The sequence below is a fragment of the Bubalus kerabau genome, chromosome 2, assembly GCF_029407905.1.
Source record: "Bubalus kerabau isolate K-KA32 ecotype Philippines breed swamp buffalo chromosome 2, PCC_UOA_SB_1v2, whole genome shotgun sequence".
NCBI lineage: Eukaryota > Metazoa > Chordata > Mammalia > Artiodactyla > Bovidae > Bubalus > Bubalus kerabau.
Window position 1 is genome coordinate 184,751,727 of NC_073625.1, and position 21,311 is coordinate 184,773,037.

Consider the following 21,311-nt stretch of genomic DNA (forward strand, 5'->3'; position numbering starts at 1 on the left):
AGAGGATGTTTTAATTTCCTCCTGCAGTCATTCACAGGTGGGCCTGGTCAGAGTGTTTCCTCTGAGCTAAACAGAGGTATTTTAGCTTAATGCTCATTACCTTCGAGGCAGGGTTCCCAGAGATGGGCCATTATGTATAATTTAACCTTATAGGCAGCATCCCTTTAGTGATTAACTTATAACAAAACAAAGTTTCTTACCCATTAAAATTCCCTACAGTCAGTGTCCATTCCCGTGAGAAAAGGGACAAAGGCAGTTGTGGCTCTTTCCTCCTGAACAGGGGCAATGAAGATTCTTTAGAATCTTTAGTAGTAAAATTGTCTTTCCTTTATTATCTACAACTATTTAGTCCTGTGGTCATGTATGGATGTGAGAGTTGGACTGTGAAGAAAGCTGAGCGCCGAAGAATTGATGCTTTTGAACTGTGGTGTTGGAGAAGACTCTTGAGAGTCCCTTGGACTGCAAGGAGATCCAACCAGTCCATTCTGAAGGAGATCAGCCCTGGGATTTCTTTGCAAGGAATGATGCTAAACCTGAAACTCCAGTACTTTGGCCACCTCATGCGAAGCATTGACTCATTGGAAAAGACTCTGAGGCTGGGAGGGATTGGGGGCAGGAGGAGAAGGGGACGACAGAGGATGAGATGGCTGGATGGCATCACTGACTCGATGGATGTAAGTCTCAGTGAACTCCGGGAGTTGGTGATGCACAAGGAGGCCTGGCGTGCTGCAATTCATGGGGTTGCAAAGAGTCGGACACGACTGAACAGCTGATCTGATCTGATTTAGACCTGATGGAAACTCTTAGCTCTTTGTTTCTAATCTGTAATTGAACATAGGATTGGGCATAGGGATGGACTTGGGTTCTAGTTCTCAATACATATATACTAAATGCCTATGCTATAGAATAAAATACATTGACTCCTCTCCAGCCATAATGAAATTACCATTTACTTCAGTTGTGTATGCAGACCTGTTGGAGGCAAATTCCTGAGGAATGTTTAGTATAATGTGCAAAGTTTTAATATAATTGTCAACTTCTAGGTTTTTCAGAGCATTTATAGATTTATCCCATCTAGGAAGATGCCTAGAAAAAACAACCATACAGTATTTCAAAGGGACTTAATTTAATCCTATTTCTGAGAGCAACTGATCCAGAGCAAGCCTTGTTGTCACTGTTCAGTCGCTAAGTCATGTCTGACTCTTTGCGACCCCATGGACTGCAGCATGCCAGGTTTATCTGTCCTCCACTATCTCCCAGAGTCTGCTCAAATGCATATCCATTGAATCAGTGATGCTATCTAAACATCTTATCTTTTGTCGCGCCCCACCCCACACCCATCTTCTCCTGCCCTTAATCTTTCACAGCATCAAGGTCTTTTCTAATGAGTTAGCTGTTCACATCAGGTGCCCAGAGTTTTGGCACTTCACCTTTAGCAACAGTCCTTCCAATGAATATTCAGGGTTGATATCCTTTAGGATTGGCTGGTTTGATCTCCTTGCAGTCCAAGGAACTCTCAAGAGTTTTCTCTAGCACCCCAATTTGAAAGCATAAATTCTTCAGCATTCAACCTTCTTTATGGACCAATTCTCACATCTGTACATGATTACTAGGGAAACCATAGCATTGACTATATGGAACTTTGTCAGCAAAGTGATGTCTCTGCTTTTTAATATTTAATCTAGGTTTCTATAGCGATCCTTCCAGGGAACAAATGTCTGAATATCATGGCTACAATCAATGTCCACAATGATTTTGGAGCCCAAAAAAGTAAAATCTATCACTACTTCCACTTTTTCCCTTCTATTTGCGAGGAAGTAATGGGAACAGATGTTATGATCTTAGTTTTTTTTGTTTGTTTATTTTAATTGGAGGCTAATTACTTTACAGTATTGTTTTTTGCCACTCATCGACATGAATCAGCCATGGGTGTACATGTGTCCTCCCATTCCTGAGCCCCCCACTCCCCTCCCTCCCCACCCCATCCCTCTGGGTTGTCCCAGAGCACCAGCTTTGAGTGCCCTATTCATGCAACAATTTGCACTGGTCATCTATTTTATATACAGTAATATACATGTCTCAATGCTATTCTCAAATCATCCCACCCTCATCTTTTCCCATGGAGTCCAAAAGTCTGTTATTTACATCCGTGTCTCTTTTGCTGTCTTGCATATAGGGTCATCACCATCTTTCCAAATTCCATATATATGTGTTAATATACTTTATTGATGTTTCTGTTTCTGATTTACTTCACTCTGTATAATAAGCTCCAGTTTCATTCACCTCATTAGAACTGAGTTCAAATGTGTTTTTTTATAGCTGAATAATATTCCATTATGTATATGTACCACTACTTCCTTATCCATTCATGTGCTGATGGGCATCTAGGTTGCTTCCATGTCCTAGCTTTTGTAAACAGTGCTGCAATGAACACTGGGGTACATGTGTCTCTTTCAGTTCTGGCTTCCTCAGTGTGTATGCCCAGCAGTGGGATTGCTGGGTCTTATGGCAGTTCTATTTCCAGTTTTTCAAGGAATCTCCACACTGTTCTCCATAGTGGCTATACTAGTTTTCATTCCCACCAACAGTGTAAGAGGGTTTCCTTTTCTCCACACCCTCTCCAGCATTTATTGTTTGTTGACTTTTTGATGGCAGCCATTCTGACTGGCATGAGATGTTACCTCATTGTGGTTTTGATTTGCATTTCTCTGATAATGAGTGATGTTGAGCATCTTCTCATGTGTTTGTTAGCCATCTGTATATCTCTTTGGAGAAATGTCTGTTTAGTTCTTTGGCCCACTTTTTGATTGAGTAGTTTATTTTTCTGGTATTGAGCTGCATGAGCTGTTTGTATATTTTGGAGATTAATTCTTTGTCAGTTGTTTCATTTGCTATTATTTTCTCCCATTCTGAAGGCTGCCTTTCACCTTGCTTACAGCTTACTTTGTGTGCAAAAAAGTTTAATTACATTCCACTTGTTTATTTTTGTTTTTATTTCCATTACTCTGGAAAGTGAGTCATAGAGGGTATTGCTGTGATTTATGTCAGAGAGTGTTCTGCCTATGTTTTCCTCTAAGAGTTTTATAGTTTCTGGTCTTACATTTAGATCTTTAATCCATTTTGAGTTTATTTTTATGTATAATGTTAGAAAGTGTTCTAGTTTCATTGTTTTACAGGTAGTTGACCAGGTTTCCCAGCACCACTTGTTAAAGAGATTGACTTTTCTCCATTGTATATTTTTGCCTCCTTTGTTAAAGATAAGGCATCCATAGGTGCTTTCCATTTTGTTCCATTGACCTATATTTCTGTCTTTGTGCCTGTACCATATCGTCTTGATGACTGTAGCTTTGTGGTATAGTCTGAAGTCAGGAAGGTTGATTCCTCCAGTTCCATTCTTCTTTCTCAAGATTGATTTTGCTATTCAAAGTTTTTTGTGTTTCCATACAAATTGTGAAATTATTTGTTCAAGTTCTGTGAAAAATGCCGTTGGTAGCTTGGTAGGGATTGCATTGAATCTATAGATTGCTTTGAGTAGTAAACTCATTTTCACTATATTGATTCTGCCAATCCACAAACATGATATATTTCTCCATCTATTTGTGTCATCTTTGATTTCTTTCATCAGTGTTTTATAGTTTTCTACATGTAGGTTTTCTACATGTAGGTCATTTCTTTAGGTAAATTTATTCCTAAGTGTTTTATTCTTTTTGTTGCAATGGTGAATGGCATTGTTTCCTTAATTTCTTTCTATTTTTTCATTGTCAGTGGATAGAAATGCAAAGGATTTCTGTGTATTAATTTTATATCCTGCAACTTTACTATATTCATTGATTAGCTCTAGTGATTTTCTGGTGCTGTCTTTAGGGTTTTCTATGTAGAGGATCAGGTCATCTGCAAACAGTGAGAGTTTCACTTCTTTTCCAATCTGGATTCCTTTTATTTCTTTCTTTTCTCTTATTGCTGTGGCTAGGACTTCCAAAACTATGTTGGATAGTATGGTGAGAGTGGACACCCTTGTCTTTTTCCTGATTTTAGAGGAAATGCTTTCAGTTTTTCACCATTAAAGATAATGTTTGCTGTGGGTTTGTCATATATGGCTTCTATTATGTTGTGGTATGTTCCTTCTTTGCCTGCTTTCTGGAGAGTTTTTATCATAAATGGATGTTGAATTTTGTCAAAGGCTTTCTCTGCATCTATTGAGATAATCATACGTTTTTATCTTTCAATTTGTTAAATGGGGTATCACATTGATTGATTTGCAAATATTGAAGAATCCTTACATTCCTGGGATAACGTCCACTTGGTCATGATGTATGTATGATCTTTTTAATGTGTTGTTGGATTCTGTTTGCTAGAATTTTGTTACAGATTTTTGCATGTATGTTCATCAGTGATATTGGCCTGTAGTTTTCTTGTTTTGTGGCATCTTTATCTGGCTTTGATATCAGGGTGATGGCGGCCTCATAGAATGAGTTTGGAAATTTGCCTTCCTCTGCAATTTCCTGGAATAGTTTGAGTAAGATATGTGTTAGCTTCTCTCTAAATTTTTCGTAGAATTCACCTGTGAAGCCATCTAGTCCTGGGCTTTTGTTTGTTGGAAGATTTTTTACTCAGTTTCGATTTCCATCCTTGAGATGAGTCTGTTAAGATTTTCTACTTTTCCTGTTTTAGTTCTGGAAGTGAATTTTGTCCATTTCTTCCAAATTGTCCTTTTTTTTTTTTTTGACATATAATTGCTCATAGTGGTCTCTCATGATCTTTTGATTTCTGTGTTGTCTGTTGTGATTTCTCCATTTTCATTTCTAATATTATTGATTTGATTCTTCTCCCCCACCTCCTTTTTTTTTTTTTTAAATATTATTATTTTTTTTTAATTTTATTTTATTTTTAAAATTTACATAACTGTATTAGATTTGCCAAATATCAAAATGAATCCACCACAGGTACACATGTGTTCCCCATCCCAAACCCTCCTCCCTCCCCCCTCCCCATTCCATCCCTCTGGGTCGTCCCAGTGCACCAGCCCCAAGCATCCAGTATCGTGCATCGAACCTGGACTGGCAACTCATTTCATACATGATATTTTACATGTTTCAATGCCATTCTCCCAAATCTTCCCACCCTCTCCCTCTCCCACAGAGTCCATAAGACTGTTCTATACATCAGTGTCTCTTTTGCTTTCTCGTACACAGGGTTATTGTTACCATCTTTCTAAATTCCATATATATGCGTTAGTATACTGTATTGGTGTTTTTCTGTCTGGCTTACTTCACTCTGTATAATAGGCTCCAGTTTCATCCACCTCATTAGAACTGATTCAAATGTATTCTTTTTAATGGCTGAGTAATACTCCATTGTGTATATGTACCACAGCTTTCTTATCCATTCATCTGCTGATGGACATCTAGGTTGCTTCCATGTCCTGGCTATTATAAACAGTGCTGCGATGAACATTGGGGTACTCGTGTCTCTTTCCCTTCTGGTTTTCTCAGTGTGTATGCCCAGCAGTGGGATTGCTGGATCATAAGGCATGTCTATTTCCAGTTTTTTAAGGAATCTCCACACTGTTCTCCATAGTGGCTGTACTAGTTTGCATTCCCACCAACAGTGGAAGAGGGTTCCCTTTTCTCCACACCCTCTCCAGCATTTATTGCTTGTAGACTTTTGGATCGCAGCCATTCTGACTGGTGTGAAATGGTACCTCATAGTGGTTTTGATTTGCATTCACAATTTGTATGGAAAAACAAAAAACCTCGAATAGCCAAAGCGATCTTGAGAAAGAAGAATGGAACTGGAGGAATCAACCTACCTGACTTCAGGCTCTACTACAAAGCCACAGTTATCAAGACAGTATGGTACTGGCACAAAGACAGAAATATAGATCAATGGAACAAAATAGAAAGCCCAGAGATAAATCCACGCACATATGGACACCTTATCTTCGACAAAGGAGGCAAGAATATACAATGGATTAAAGACAATCTCTTTAACAAGTGGTGCTGGGAAATCTGGTCAACCACTTGTAAAAGAATGAAACTAGAACACTTTCTAACACCATACACAAAAATAAACTCAAAATGGATTAAAGATCTAAACGTAAGACCAGAAACTATAAAACTCCTAGAGGAGAACATAGGCAAAACACTCTCTGACATACATCACAGCAGGATCCTCTATGACCCACCTCCCAGAATATTGGAAATAAAAGCAAAAATAAACAAATGGGACCTAATTAACCTTAAAAGCTTCTGCACATCAAAGGAAACTATTAGCAAGGTGAAAAGACAGCCTTCAGAATGGGAGAAGATAATAGCAAATGAAGCAACTGACAAACAACTAATCTCGAGAATATACAAGCAACTCCTACAGCTCAACTCCAGAAAAATAAATGACCCAATCAAAAAATGGGCCAAAGAACTAAATAGACATTTCTCCAAAGAAGACATACAGATGGCTAACAAACACATGAAAAGATGCTCAACATCACTCATTATCAGAGAAATGCAAATCCTTTTATTTTTTTTGATGAGTCTGGCTAATGGTTTGTCTATATTATTTATTTTCTCAGAGAACCAGCTTTTAGTTTTTGCTATAGTCTCTTTCATGTCTTTTCATTTATTGCTATTCTCATTTTTATGATTTCATTCCTTCTACTAACTTTGGGGTTTTTCTTTTCTTCTTTTTCTAGTTGCATTAGGTGTAAAGTTAGGTTGTTTATTTGATGTTTCTCTTTTTTCTTGAGGTAGGCTTCTATTGCTATGAACTTTGTATTGCTCTTAGTATTGCTGTCACTGAATTCCATAGGTTTCAGATTGTTGTGTTTCCATTTTCATTTGTTTCTATGCATATTTCCATTTCCTTTTGATTTCTTCCATGATCTGTTGATTATTCAGAAGCATGTTGTTTAGTCTCTATATGTTTGTGTTTTTAATCGTTTTTGTTTTTGTTTTCCTGTGCTGCTGCTGCTAAGTCGCTTCAGTCATGTCTGACTCTGCAACCCCATAGACGGCAGCCCACCAGGCTCCCCCGTCCCTGGGATTCTCCAGGCAAGAACACTGGAGTGGGTTGCCATTTCCTTTTCCAATGCATGAAAGTAAAAAGTCAAAGTGAAGTCGCTCAGTCGTGTCCAACTCTTTGCGACCTCATGGACTGCAGCCTACCAGACTCCTCCACCCATGGGATTTTCCAGGCAAAAGTACTGGAGTGGGTTGCTATTGCCTTCTCCTGTAGTTGACATCTAATCTTACTGCATTGTGACCAGAGAAGATTCTTGAAATGATTTCAGTTTTTTTAAAGTCACTAATGCTAGATTTATAGCCCAGGATGTGATCATCATTCTTACCTGCTTCTTCACAGAATAGCCACCATAAAACCATAAATATCTATTGATCACCTCTAACCTTTAACAGGATGCCTTTTTGCCTTGGCCTCCACCAACAGGACTGATTTTGGGTTGAGGCTTTTGGTGATTATAGGAACGAAGTGGAATCTTCTGTTTCTTTCTTCTATTTGACATCAGTAAAATTTTTAAACATCACAAAATTGATTCAGCTGTAAGTAGAGAAGCATTAGCAAACAAAATGAAACAAAGAACTCAGAGGACCCTCAAGTTTGGTTTTGGGGTTTTACATATACAATGACATTGGAGGCCATAAATGATATAATTAACACAGCAAGGTTAGCAGAGCATGGTGCACAGGATTCCAAGATAACCCTATCTTAACCCATCGTGGAGATCCTAACAGGTACTCTGGCCACATATTTTTACAGTAAAATATCATCTTCTCACTCACAGGTTAATTTTTGTAATCAGAAATTAAGATCACTTATCCAAAATCCACCTGAGAGGACTTTCTCTAAGGAATAGTTGAAATATTCCTCTTTTTTAAGACAGAAATTCAAGACAAAACACAAATGGCACATACAAATACTAGCATTCAAAGAAGCAAATGAACCAGTTCACAAATCGAGTAGAAGTCTAACAACTCTTTCCTTCCTCCAAAATGGACTCCAAACAAAGGTATTTTACCTTAATGTTTATTTCCTGGGAGGCAGGGTTCCCAAAGATGGGCCGTTATGTAAAATATGAACTTGTAGGCAACATGCCTTTGGTGATTAACTCATAGTCAAATACAAAGGTTCTTCCCCACTACACCTACAGATGGACTGTGTGTCTGCATTTGAGTTTGAAGGAGAAATTTTCTGATCACCTCTTAGGATCACAAATGTGAGCCCTGCCACTTATAGCCAAACAGGGAGCAGAACATCCACTCCATCCCACTCCCCACCACCAGCACCTTGTACAGGTACCTATCTTTGAAGAGATCAGGCCCCATTCCTGCAGAATATTTCAGTTGCCTAGAAGTGACATGAGTTCTACTGAGCCAGATGGTAGAGGAGGATACCTTCTCCACCCTTATGGGATAAAAAAGCCCAAGTCTGCCTGGTCCAACAGACACTGAGCAAAACACATGTAATCTGCTAAGAAACTTGGGTCGCAATTTCCAACTCCAGCTTTTTTCATCCAATAGTCAACTTGAGGAAAACAGAACTTTGCCTGCTATAGATAAGCAGTACATGGTCTGGACATGGGCCATTCACTTGCCTTTCTGTTTGGAGCCCATGCAGTAACAGTGGCCAACTCTTGAGCTGTGTTGGCTTCTGGGTAAGTGGGAAGACATGGAGTTCAAGTGAGCTTGAACTTGATCTACTGTTTTAGATTTTGTCTTGAAATGGGGGAACTTTCTGTAGCCAAACTTCTTTCAGATTAGACATTTCTTCCTTAGTTGGTACTAGCTATTAGTTATAAAATTGGTAAATACTGGACCTTCTATAAATTCTGAAAGGCTCAGGAAGGCCAATTGGTCAAAACATAACTGCTTTAGCATTATTCACAATAGCCAAGATAAGAAAACCTAAATGTCCATTGACAGAGGAATAGATAAAGAAGATAGAGAATACTGTTGAGCCATAAAAAAGAACGAAATAATGCCATTTGCAGCAACATGGATGCAACTGAAGCCATGATATTAAAAGACGCTCACTCCTTGGAAGAAAAGCTATGACAAACCTAGACAGCATATTAAAAAACAGAGACATTACCAACAAAGGTCTGTGTAGTCAAAGCTTTGGTTTTTGCAGTAGTTATGTATGGATGTGAGAGTTGGACCATAAAGAAAGCTGAGCACTGAAGAATTGATGCTTTTGAACTGTGGTGTTGGAGAAGACTCTTGAGAGTCCCCTGGACTGCAAGGAGATCAAACCAGCCAATCCTAAAGGAAATCAATCCTGAATATTCATTGAAAGGACTGATGCTGACACTGGAGCTCCCCACCTGATGCAAAGAACTGACTCAATGGAAAAGACCCTGATGCTGGGAAAGATTGAAGGCAGGACAAGAAGGGGATGATAGAGAGTGAGATGGTTGGATGGCATCACCAACTCAATGGACATGAGTTTGAGCAAGCTCTGGGAGATAGTGAAGTACAGGGTAGCCGGGTGTGCTGCAGTCCATAAGGTCGCAAAGAGTCGGACACAACTGAGTAACTGAACTGAACTGGATGCAACTAGAGATTATAATACTAAGCAAAATAAGTCCGAAAGAGAAAGACATACCATACAATATCACTTATGTGTGGAATCTAAAATATGACACAAAATAACTTACAAAACAGGAAGAGACATAGAAAACAGACTTGTGGTTGCCAAGGGGGAGGAGAGGCAGGGGAGGGATGGATTGGGAGTTGGGATTAGCAGATGCAAACTATTGTATATAGAATGCATAGACAACAAGGTCCTATATAGCACAAGGAATAATATCCTGCGATAAACCATAATGGAGAAGAGTATGAAGTGAAGTGAAGTCACTCAGTCGTGTCCAACTCTTTGCAACCCCATGGACTGTAGCCTACCAGGCTCCTCCATCCATGGGATTTTCCAGGCAAGAGTACTGGAGTGGGTTGCCATTTCCTTCTCCAGGGGATCTTCCCTACCCAGGGATCGAACCCAGGTCTCCTGCATTGTAGGGAGATGCTTTACTGTCTGAGCCATCAGGGAAGTCCACCAGGAGAAGAGTATGTATACCTGAATTATGTTTCTGTACTGAAGAAGTTAACAGAACATTGTAAATCAGCTATATTTCAATAAAAAAAATTTTTTTAATGCCCATAAGTGTGAGTTTTGGCTGAAAGTCACTACTTTGGAAATCCCCTTCCCACACTGTTGCAGGAAGTATGGCAGGAGAATGGGCTTATGGTGATCTGGTTTCTATAATTTATTTCATAATGAAGCACTTTTGTGATGAGGTGGGGAACATTACTGATACTGGTGTTGCTGAACTGCTATCCCGAAAGCAGGTAAACACGTTCAGACCAAAGTAGGTCTTGTGCTGTGAAGCCCCCTTAGACAGACATCTTTAGTTGGGAGCTTTGTACTCACATGTCACTTGTTGGCTACCTATCTTCTGGACAGGAACTAGTTCTTCACAGAAGAGTTTACTTGACTAATGATGAATGAAGTTTCCCCTGCTTTCAGGGATTTTCTGTGAAAGAAGTTGACTCCTCTGTAATGTGAGACCGTTCCCTTTCAGCTTCCAGTGTTACTGCTGTATCTGCTACAGCCAGATCTGCCAGTTTCCGATCATAACTCCTGAGGACTAATGGGAACTAGTCCCCCAAAACAACAATGATCCCTCAAAGCATATGGTACAAGACAGCCACTATACACATCCCGCCTCTAGCAACTGCCCAGGCCCCCCTGAAGTGAGAGGACCCAACAGAAGTGTCATCATCCCTTTTGGAAAACAGCCAAAGTCCTATTTGTGCATGATTGCCAGTCTCCACCCCATCATTTGCTTTCCTGCTTTTAAATTTTGCTTTCAAAGAACTTACAGCAGTCCCTGTCATGCGTTGTTTTTCATTCTTTTTAGATTAATGAGGTAGCCTGCTCAAGTTAGATGAGCCAAATTAATCTCAATGAATGCAACTCATAACACCATTAAAGTAAATAAATGACTTTAACTCCACTTGCCTGGCATGGGAGTTGCCTAATTGTTCTTTCTTGACATTTGACAGAAAGAGTGAAAGTGACAGTTGTGATCTTGCTTCTCCTAAAACAGATATTTTATGAACATCAAGTATGTGTCAAGACATTTAGAAAGTTTGTTATTTTTCAAGAAAAAGGATAAGAGGCCCATCAAGTTCTGCCACTGCATTGAGTTTGCTTTATTTGAGAAGGAAATAAACACTGCATCACAAAAGTCTGGACAAAAATGCATGGCTGACTGTATTAATCCACTCATCAGAATGAGTAATAATGATTTTCTTGGGTATCCAACAAAGATGTCCTTATTTAAAATAGTATGTTGAGATGATGAAGCAAAGATGGCATCAGAACTGTTGGTTGACTGCCCATTTTTATCTGTTAATTGCAAAAACATTGAATGTGATGTTTCACCTCATAAAGGAGTACTGGGAATTGTAAGGAGGAGGCCCCTCCCCTCCTCCAATAGAGAGTTTTACCAGCTGCCAATAACCACCAGCCTGACACTAAAATGTCATCTTAAGAGAACTGAGTTATAGTATGCACAGAGGATGTGGATATGTAGGAAAACATGAGTCAAAGCAGAGGAAGTTGGCAAAGGACAACTGATGAAAACGAAGTAATAAGGAAAAGATCTATAAAAACTGTAGACTGTCTACCTGTAAAACTAGAACAAGCAGCATCTCTGCCCTGTGTACATGGTTCCTTTTCTCTAGTCACTAACCGTGAGGATGCCCTTACCATGGGAATAATACTGTGATTTAATGAACCAAAGTTCTTTGTTAAATGCCACTTCCTAGGACTTCCCTGGTCATTCAGTGATTAAGAATCCACCTTCCAGTGCCAAGGACACAGGTTCGATCCCTGATCAGGGAACTAAGATCCCACATGTTACGGGGCAGCTAAGCCCTTGTGCCACAACTAGAGAGCCTGTGTGATGCAATGAAACCCTATGCAGCCAAATAAATAAATAGATAGTTTTTAAATACCATTTCTCACAAAAAGAGAGGTTCAAGGATCTGGCCCCCAGGAGCCATCAAAATGTGTTTTTATGATGAGGTTCATCCAAACTATGTCAAACAGAAACGCCTTCACCTGACACAGTGCTTGTCAATGTTGGCTGCACCTCAGAACCACACAGGGAGCTTCTAAAACCCTAGCCCAGTGTCCTCAGATTCTCTGGGGCTGGTCGCCAGATGCCAATGTTTCTTGTCTTAGGTAATACAATGCACAGTGGAGATTCAGAACCCCTAGCACGATGCACAGATAGGCAAGTCATGTAGGACACCTCTGCCAGTTTTGGGGGAACCTCCCTAGAGCAAGTCGTGTTGGAGAAAATTTTATTAAAATGTAATAATAGGGACTTTCCTGGTGGTCCAGTGGCTAAGATTCCATTCTCCCAATGCAGGGGAACTGGGCTTGATCCCTGGTCAGAGAACTAGAGCCCACATACTGCAACTAAAGATCCAGTGTGCCACAAAGAAGATCCAGTGCAGGCAAATAAATAAATCGTTTTTAATAAAAAAATAAAATGTAGTAATAGTAACATGTATATGTACACAGTACTACTTTATATTATAAAGTGCTTTTATGTCCTTGTGAGAGTGCCCCCCAGGAAAATGCTTAAAACTATACACATGTTAGATGTAGTCAGCCTGGGACTTCCCCAGGGGTCCAGTGGTTAAGATTCTGTGCTTCCACTGCAGGGAACAAGGGGTCAGTCTCTGGCCAGGAAACTAAGCTCTCACATGCCTCACAACCAAAAAATAAATAAATAAGATGTAATCAGCCTGTTTGATCACTGAGGAATGATGGGCCTGGGATGAGGTCAGGTCTCAGCAAACAAGTGGTGGCAGACCTTACACCAAAATCGGGCCCCTGGCTTTCCTGTGACAACCTGGGAGTCAGGATTATCTCCTGACTCCTGACTTTTTTAGTCAGATCTCCCTAAAAGACTGACACATTTGGTTTCCTCTATTATGAGCTGTGACTTAGCCTCATATGCAAACATGTATTAAAAATTGCTCTAAGTTGCCTTTGGAGAAGGAAATGGCAACCCACTCCAGTGTTCTTGCCTGGAGAATCTCAGGGACGGGGGAGCTTCATGGGCTGCCGTCTATGGGGTCGCACAGAGTCGGACACGACTGAAGCGACTTAGCAGCAGCAGCAAGTTGCCTTAGAAATATGTTGCTTCAGTATCTCCATGGTAAGGTCATGAGTGAAACAAGCTCAATTTTAGCTCATCTGAAGTTTTCAAAGTTTTGTTACTGTTTTTGTAATATTTACAATTGTATTTTCACTTGTCCTGCACTTGCAGCAAGTATCAGAGGTTTAGGAAAAACTACTAAGAGGAAAAATGGAAACACAGAGAACTTTATGAACTTAGTTTCTTTGGATGCAAATTGGAATAGATGTGGAAGTGGAAGGCTTTGGGTGGGGATGAAGCTGACTGACTGATCAGTGAGTCCCTCTCTCAGGCCTCATCAGGGCTTCTCCCCCTCAGGACTTGAAGGTAATAACTGCATGGCAATTACTGAACTCACCAATGTCAGATGTTTTTCACACAGCTTCTCATTTAATCCTCAACCACCCTGCGAGTCTGTTGTTACCACCTCTACTTATAGATGAGGATTTGTGACTCAGAGACTATGTGCCATCTCCAAATCAAATATCCAGTGAATGGCCAAGCTGGGCTGAGAGCTGAAGGCCGCTCCCCTGGGGACTCCTGGCCCTGCATTCTGGGCAGGGCCCCAGCTTTGTAATCATTCTGGTGGAAAAGCCTTCTCTTCAGCTGTGGAGAGAGGGAGTCCCTTTCCCCTGGCCACACCTGTTGACATAGTTTAAACAACTTTTCTGGAAGGCAATTTCTCCCAAGTCTGCAGAAGAAAAGGTGGGTGTCATGTCTCTTAAATTTACCACTTCTCACCTCTTCTCCCATCACTTGAAATGGGAGAAGAGTGGAAAGAAGACTGATTCACAAGAGCCAGGCCTGATGAGAACTGTGTGGGAGTGAGTGTTGGAAGAAGGCCTTGAGTGTGGGATCACCTACTGCTAGACTGGAGCTCTGGTTGACACCACTCATATTTACAACTGAGCTTTCATGGCAGGGCTACCTGAGCTTCCCATCTTCAAAGAGCAAGAAGGCTGAATATGCATCTGAGGGGGCAGATGCAGATGGTGGTGAATACGTGGTGATGTAACACTCCATGTCACAAGTTAAAATAGTTACAATACCCTCTCGATCAACTCCAAAATTACTGTTTTCACCTGAGCAAAGGTCTTACGCCTGACTAACAGATATTGATCAGACCTGCAAAATAGCTTCAGGTAGTAAAACTTTATAAAACCCTGGAGTTCCAGAATACCAGTGGTCATACCAGCTAAAACTGCTGAACCAACTTCTTTAAAAATGAGCATTGATTCAAAATATCATTGAATAGAGAACACTTGCAGGTTTTTAAGTGTCGTCCCAATTTTCTCTCCATCTAATGAGGGGGGTAGGACACTGGACAGGACGGATAGGCACTCTTGGCCTCTGTGCCTTTTAATGGCTGGGTGGCCTATGAAGAATGTATGGATTAGTCAATCCTATTTATGGAATAAGTTAGGTTGACATAATTATGAGGCACAGAAGGTCAAAATCAGGCCAACTTTGAGGAATCATCTAGTGACCCTTCTATTTCACTATCAGTCAGAAAAGTGTCCTAAAAGGACCTTGACACTCCTGGCATGGATCCTACAATTTTCTTTTTAACCTTTCTTTCTGTATTTTATTTTTGACTGCTTCAGGTCTTAGTTGCAGTGCTCATGCTTAGTTGTCCTGAGACATGTGGGATCATAGTTCCCCAACCAGGAATGGAACCCATGTCCCTTATATTGAAGGTTTATTGTTAACTACTGGGCCACCAGGGAAGTCCCCCCACCATTTCCTTTTTTACAAAATATTTATTTATGGCTGCTCTGAGGCTTCTTTGTTGCAAGCAGGTTTTCCCTTGTTGCAGCAAACAGCAGTTACTCTCTAGTTGGGGTATGAGGATTTCTCATCGTGGTGGCTTCTCTCATTGCAGAGCACAGGTTCTAGAGAGTGTGGGTTTCAGGAGTTGTGGTGCATGGGCTTAGTTGACCCTCAGCATATTGGATCCTCCCAGAACAGGGATAGAACCCATGTCCTCTGCATTGGCAGACAGATTCTTAACCACTGGACCACCAGAGAAGCTCCATCATTTCTTATCTGCTTGTCTCTGTGTGTAAGTATTTGTCTGACAATGGTTAGGGGAGTGGTCTTTGTTACCTCCTAAGCTCTTGGTGTGTTGATTCTACCTTGAGATACAGGTATTTCTTATTCTCATTGAAATTAGAAAGAAGTCCAGAGAACCCACTGACTGAATAAATAAAAATTAGGGAAAAAATCAATGTAGGTCAATCATCCAGTTGGATTTTGTTGTTGTTATTCAGTCACTCAGTCCTGTCTGACTCTTTGTGACCTCATGGACTGCCTCATGTCAGGTTTTCCTGTCCTTAACTATCTCCAGGAGTTGGCTCAGACGCATGTCCTTTGAGTCAGTGATGTCATTCAACCATTACATCTGCTGTCGCTTCCTTCTCCTCTTGCCCTCAATTTTTCCCAGCATCAGGATCTTTTCTAATGAGTCGGCTCTTCCCTTTTGGTGGCCAAAGTATTGGTGCTTTAGTTTCAACATCAGTCCTTCCAATGAATATTCAAGGATGATTTCCTTTAAGATTAATTGATTGGATCTCCTTACATTCCAAGGGACTCTCAAGAGTCTTCTCCAGCACCACAATTCAAAAGCATCAATTTTTCAGTGCTCAGCCTTCTGTATGGTCCAACTCCCATATCCATACATGACTACTGAAAAAAACTTTTTGACTACACAGACCTTTGTCAGCAAAGTAATGCTGCTGCTTTTTAATACATTGTCTAGGTCTGTCATAGCTTTCCCTCCAAAGAACAAGTGTCTTTTAATTTCATGGTTGCAGTCACAGTCCACAGTGATTTTGGAGCCCAAGAAAACAAAATTTGACACTGCTTCCACTTTTTATCCTTCTATTTGTCATGAAGTAATGGGACTGGATGCCATGATCTTAGTTTTTTTTTAACTTTGAGTTTTAAGCCAGCTTTTTCACTTTCCTCTTTCATCTTCATCAAGAGGCTCTTTAGTTCCTCTTCACTTTCTGCCATTAGATTGGTATCATCTACATATCTGAGGTTATTGATATTTTTCCTTGCAACCTTGATTCCAGCTTGTGATTCATTCAGCCCAGCATTTCACATGATGAACTCTCCATAGAAGTGAAATAAGCAGGGTGACAATATCCAGTCTTGTCATACTCCTTTCCCAACTTTGAACCAGTCAATTGTTCCACGTCCAGTTCTAACTGTTGCTTCTTGATCTGCATATAGGTTTCTTAGGAGACAGATAAGGTGATCTAGTATTTCCATCCCTTTAAGAAAAAATTTTTCACAGTTTGTTGTGATCCACACAGTCAAAGTGTTTAGATAGTCCATGAAGCAGAAGTAGATGCTTTTCTGGAATTCCCTTGCTTTCTCTATGATCCAACGAATGTTGGCAATTTGATCTCTGGTTCCTCTGCCTTTTCTAAATCCAGCTTGTACATAAGGAGTTCTTGGTTCACATACTACTGAAGCCTAGCTTGAGGGATTCTGAACATAACCTTGCTGGCATGTGAAAATAACACAATTGTACAGTAGTTGGAACATTCAATGGCATTGCCCTTCTTTGGGATTGAAATGAAAACTAACCTTTTCCAGTTCTGTGGCCACTTTTGAATTTTCCAAATTTGCTGACATATTGAGTGCAGCACTTTAACAGCATCACATTTTAGGATTTTAAATAGCTCAGCTAGGATTATATCACCTCCATTAGCTTTGTTCATAGTAATGCTTACTAAGGTCCACTTGACTTCACATTTCAGGATGTCTGGCTCTAGGTGAGTGATCACACCATCGTGGTTATCTGGGTCATGAAGATCTTTTTATATAGTTCTTCTGTGTATTCCTGCCACCTCTTCTTAATTTCTTCCGCTTCTGTTAAGTCCTTATCATTTCTGTCCTTTATTGTGCCCATCCTTGCATGAAATACTCCCTTAATATCTCCAATTTTCTTTAAGAGATCACTAGTCTTTCCTATTCTGTTGTTTTCCTCTATTTCTTTGCATTGTTCACTTCAGAAGACTTGCTTATCTCTCCTTTCTATTCTCTGGAACTCTGCATTCAGATGGACATATCTTTCCTTTTCTCCCTTGCCTTTTGCTTCTCTTCTTTCCTCAGCTATCTGGAAAGCCTCCTCAGACAATTACTTTGCCATTTTGCATTTCTTTTTCTTTGAGATGATTTAGGTCACTGACTCGTGTACAATGTTATGAACCTCTGTCCATAGTTTTTCAGGCACTCTGTCTACCAAATCCAATACCTTGAATCTGTGCATCACCTCCACTGTATAATCATAAGTGATTTGATTTAGTCATAACTGAATAGCCTAGTGGTTTTCCCTACTATCTTCAATTTAAGCCTGATTTTTGTAACAAGGTGCTCACGATCAGTTTCAGACTGTTTTAACAGGCAATATAGAGCTTCTCCATCTTTGGATGCAAAAAACATAATTAATCTGATTTTGGTATTGAGCATCTGTTGATGTCCATGTGTAGAGTCGTCTCTTGGGTTGTTGGAAAAGGATGTTTGTTATGACCAGCATGTTCATTTGACAAAACTCTGTTAGACTTTGCCCTGCTTCATTTTGTACTCCAAGGCCAAACTTGCCTGTTATCTCTTGACTTCATATTTTTGCATTCCAATCCACTATGATGAAAAGAACGTCTTTTTTTGGTGTTAGTTCTAGAAGGTGTTGTAGGTCTTCATAGGTTCAGTCAACTTCAATGTCTTCAGCATCAGTTGTTGGGGCATCGACTTGGATTACTGTGATATTGAATGATTTGCCTTGGAAAGAAACTGATATCATTCTGTCATTTTTGAGGTTGCATCCAACTACTGCATTTTGGACTCTTTTGTTGACTATTAGGGCTACTCCATTTCTTCAAGGGATTCTTGCCCACAGTAGTAGATATAATGGTCATCTGAATTAAATTCACCCATTCCCATCCATTTTAGTTTACTGATTCCTAAGATATTGATGTTCACTCTTGCCATCTCCTGTTTGACCACGTAAGAGGACACAAAAGAAAAGGGGTAACTATATTTAAAAAATAGACTATAGTATAAAATATTTTATTACAAAAAATTTTTAAAGGAAAAAAACACTTCATGATCCCACCTTGTAGCATTACTAAGACTGTTAACATCTTCTAGAACTTCTGTGCCTATATATGTGTACATTTGTGTAATATATAAGATTATACTGTGAATGCTGTTTCATAGTATTTTATCAGTAGATAATTCATCTTTCAGTGCCCTAAGGTTTGAGGGCATTTGTTTTTTCAGTTGGAAACAGGCCTATGATGGGCATCCTTATAGCTAAACCTTTGTGGACATCATTAATTGTTCTTAAGTAAATTACTGAAAGGGAAATGACTGAATCAAAGATGTGGAATATCAAATTCCCCCTCAGGAAGACTGTACCAAGTTACATGTGCTCAAAATCTCCTCTATTGAAGATAAGAGTAACTGGTACCCTAGACAACAACATGGATGGGCCTGGAGATTATCATATTAAGTGAAATAAGCTTCCCTGATAGCTCAGTTGGCAAAGAATCTGCCTGCAATGTAGGAGATCTCAGTTTGATTCCTCGGTCGGGAAGATGCACTGAAGAAGGGATAGACTACCCACCTGAGTATTCTTGGGCTTCCCTTGTGGCTCAGCTGGTAAAGAATCCGCATGCAGTGTGGGAGACCTGGGTTCGATCCCTGGGTTGGGAAGATCCCCTGGAGAAGGAAAAGGCTACCCACTCCAGTGTTCTGGCCTGGAGAGTTCCATGGATTATATGTACAGTCAATGGGGTCACAAAGAGTCGGACGCTCAGTCGGACAGACTGAGCGACTTTCGCTTTTCAAGTCAAACAGAGGAAGACAAATACCATAGGATATCACTTGTATGTGGAATCTAAAATTCGATGCAAATGAGCTTATCATCAAAATAAAAACAGACTCACAGACATATAGAACAGACTTGTGGTTGTTAAGGTGGCTGGAAGATGAATTGGGAGTTAGGAGTTAACAGGTGCAACCTGTTATGTATAGAATGGATAAATATCAAGGTCCTACTGTTATATGCAGAGTACATCATGAGAAACGCTGGGCTGGAAGAAGCACAAGCTGGAATCAAGATTGCCGGGAGAAATATCAATAACCTCAGATATGCAGATGATACCACCCTTATGGCAGAAAGTGAAGAGGAACTAAAAAGCCTATTCATGAAGGTGAAAGAGGAGAGTGAAAAAGTTGGCTTAAAACTCAACATTCAGAAAACGAAGATCATGGCATCTGGTCCCATCACTTCATGGGAAATAGATGGGGAAACAGTGGAAAGGGTGTCAGACTTTTTTTTGGGGCGGGGGGAGAGCTCCAAAATCACTGCAGATGGTGATTGCAACCATGAAATTAAAAGACGCTTATTCCTTGGAAGGAAAGTTATGACCAACCTAGATAGCATATTGAGAAGTAAGACGTTGCTTTGCCAACAAAGGTCTTTCTAGTCAAGGCTATGGTTTTTCCAGTGGTCATGTATGGATGTGAGAGTTGGACTGTGAAGAAAGCTGAGTGCCGAAGAATTGATGCTTTTGAACTGTGGTGTTGGAGAAGATTCTTGAGAGTCCCTTGGACTGAAAGGAGATCCAACCAGTCCATTCTAAAGGAGATCAGTCCTGGGTGTTCTTTGGAAGGACTGATGCTGAAGCTCAAGCTCCAATACTTTGGCCACCTCATGCGAAGAGTTGACTCATTGGAAAAGACTCTGATGCTGGGAGGGATTGGGGGCAGGAGGAGAAGGGGACAAAAGAGGATGAAATGGCTGGATGGCATCACCGACTCGACGGACGTGAGTTTGGTTGAACTCCGGGAGTTGGTGATGGACAGGGAGGCCTGGCGTGCTGCAATTCATGGGGTCGCAAAGAGTCGGACACGACTGAGCGACCGAACTGAACTGAACTGTATATCCAACTTTGTTGTTTTGTTTTGTTTTGTTTTTACATTTAATTGAGAAAAACAAAGTGTCCCCCCAACCATGGATTGCTTATTAGTTAAAAGGGGAAAATGCTAACTATACAGTAATTACCAGATGATCAAAATTAATAGTACCACTGAGGGTCAAATGAATATTGTGAAGCCAGATATAATACATTGAGACAAAATGTCACTTCTGCCATATCCCAGCTAGAATGTTTAATTTGAATTTAATCATTTAGGAATGTCAGGCAATTCCCCCAAAGGAAAAAGAGACTGAATGCTTTCAAAACATGTCAAGTGCATTAAAACAAAAAAGACTGGGTATAGATACCAGGTTAAAAGTGATTAGAGATATGACAACCAAATGTAATACCTGATCCTAAACTAGGTCCTGTATAGGAGGGGGAAGACGTGGGAAGAGTTCAAGAGAGAACATTACTGGGGCAATTGGTAAAACTGGAACATGGGCTTTATTTTTTGTTTTATTTTAGTATAGTCGGCTGCGACGGACCGCGCAGAAAACACGGAGGCTGCGACGGACCACGCAGGAAGCACCTCCGAGAGGAGCTACCCAACGCCCAAGGTCAGGGGCGGCGGCCGAGAAGAGCAACCCCATGTCCAAAGAGTGGTGGCTGCGCGGGCACAGGAGGGCCAATAGACTTACTCCATGTTCAAGGTCAGGAGGGGTGACTCGTCCAAAGTAAGGAGCAGTGGCTGGGCTTGAAGGAGCAGCCATGAAGAGATACCCCACGACCAAAGTAAGAGATACCCCACGATCAAGTAAGATGGTAAGTGCTGGGAGAGGGCATCAGAGGGCAGGCACACTGAAACCATAATCACAGGAAACTAGCCAATCTAATCATACAGACCACAGCCTTGTCTAACTCAGTGAAACTAAGCCCTGCCGTGTGGGGCCACCCAAGACGGACAGGTCATGGTGGAGAGGTCGGACAGAATATGGTCAGCTGGAGAAGGGAATGGCAAACCACTTCAGTATTCTTGCCTTGAGAACCCATGAACAGTATGAAAAGGCAAAATGATAGGATAGTGAAAAAGGAATTTCCCAGATCAGTAAGTGCCCATTATGCCACTGGAGATCAGTGGAGAAATAACT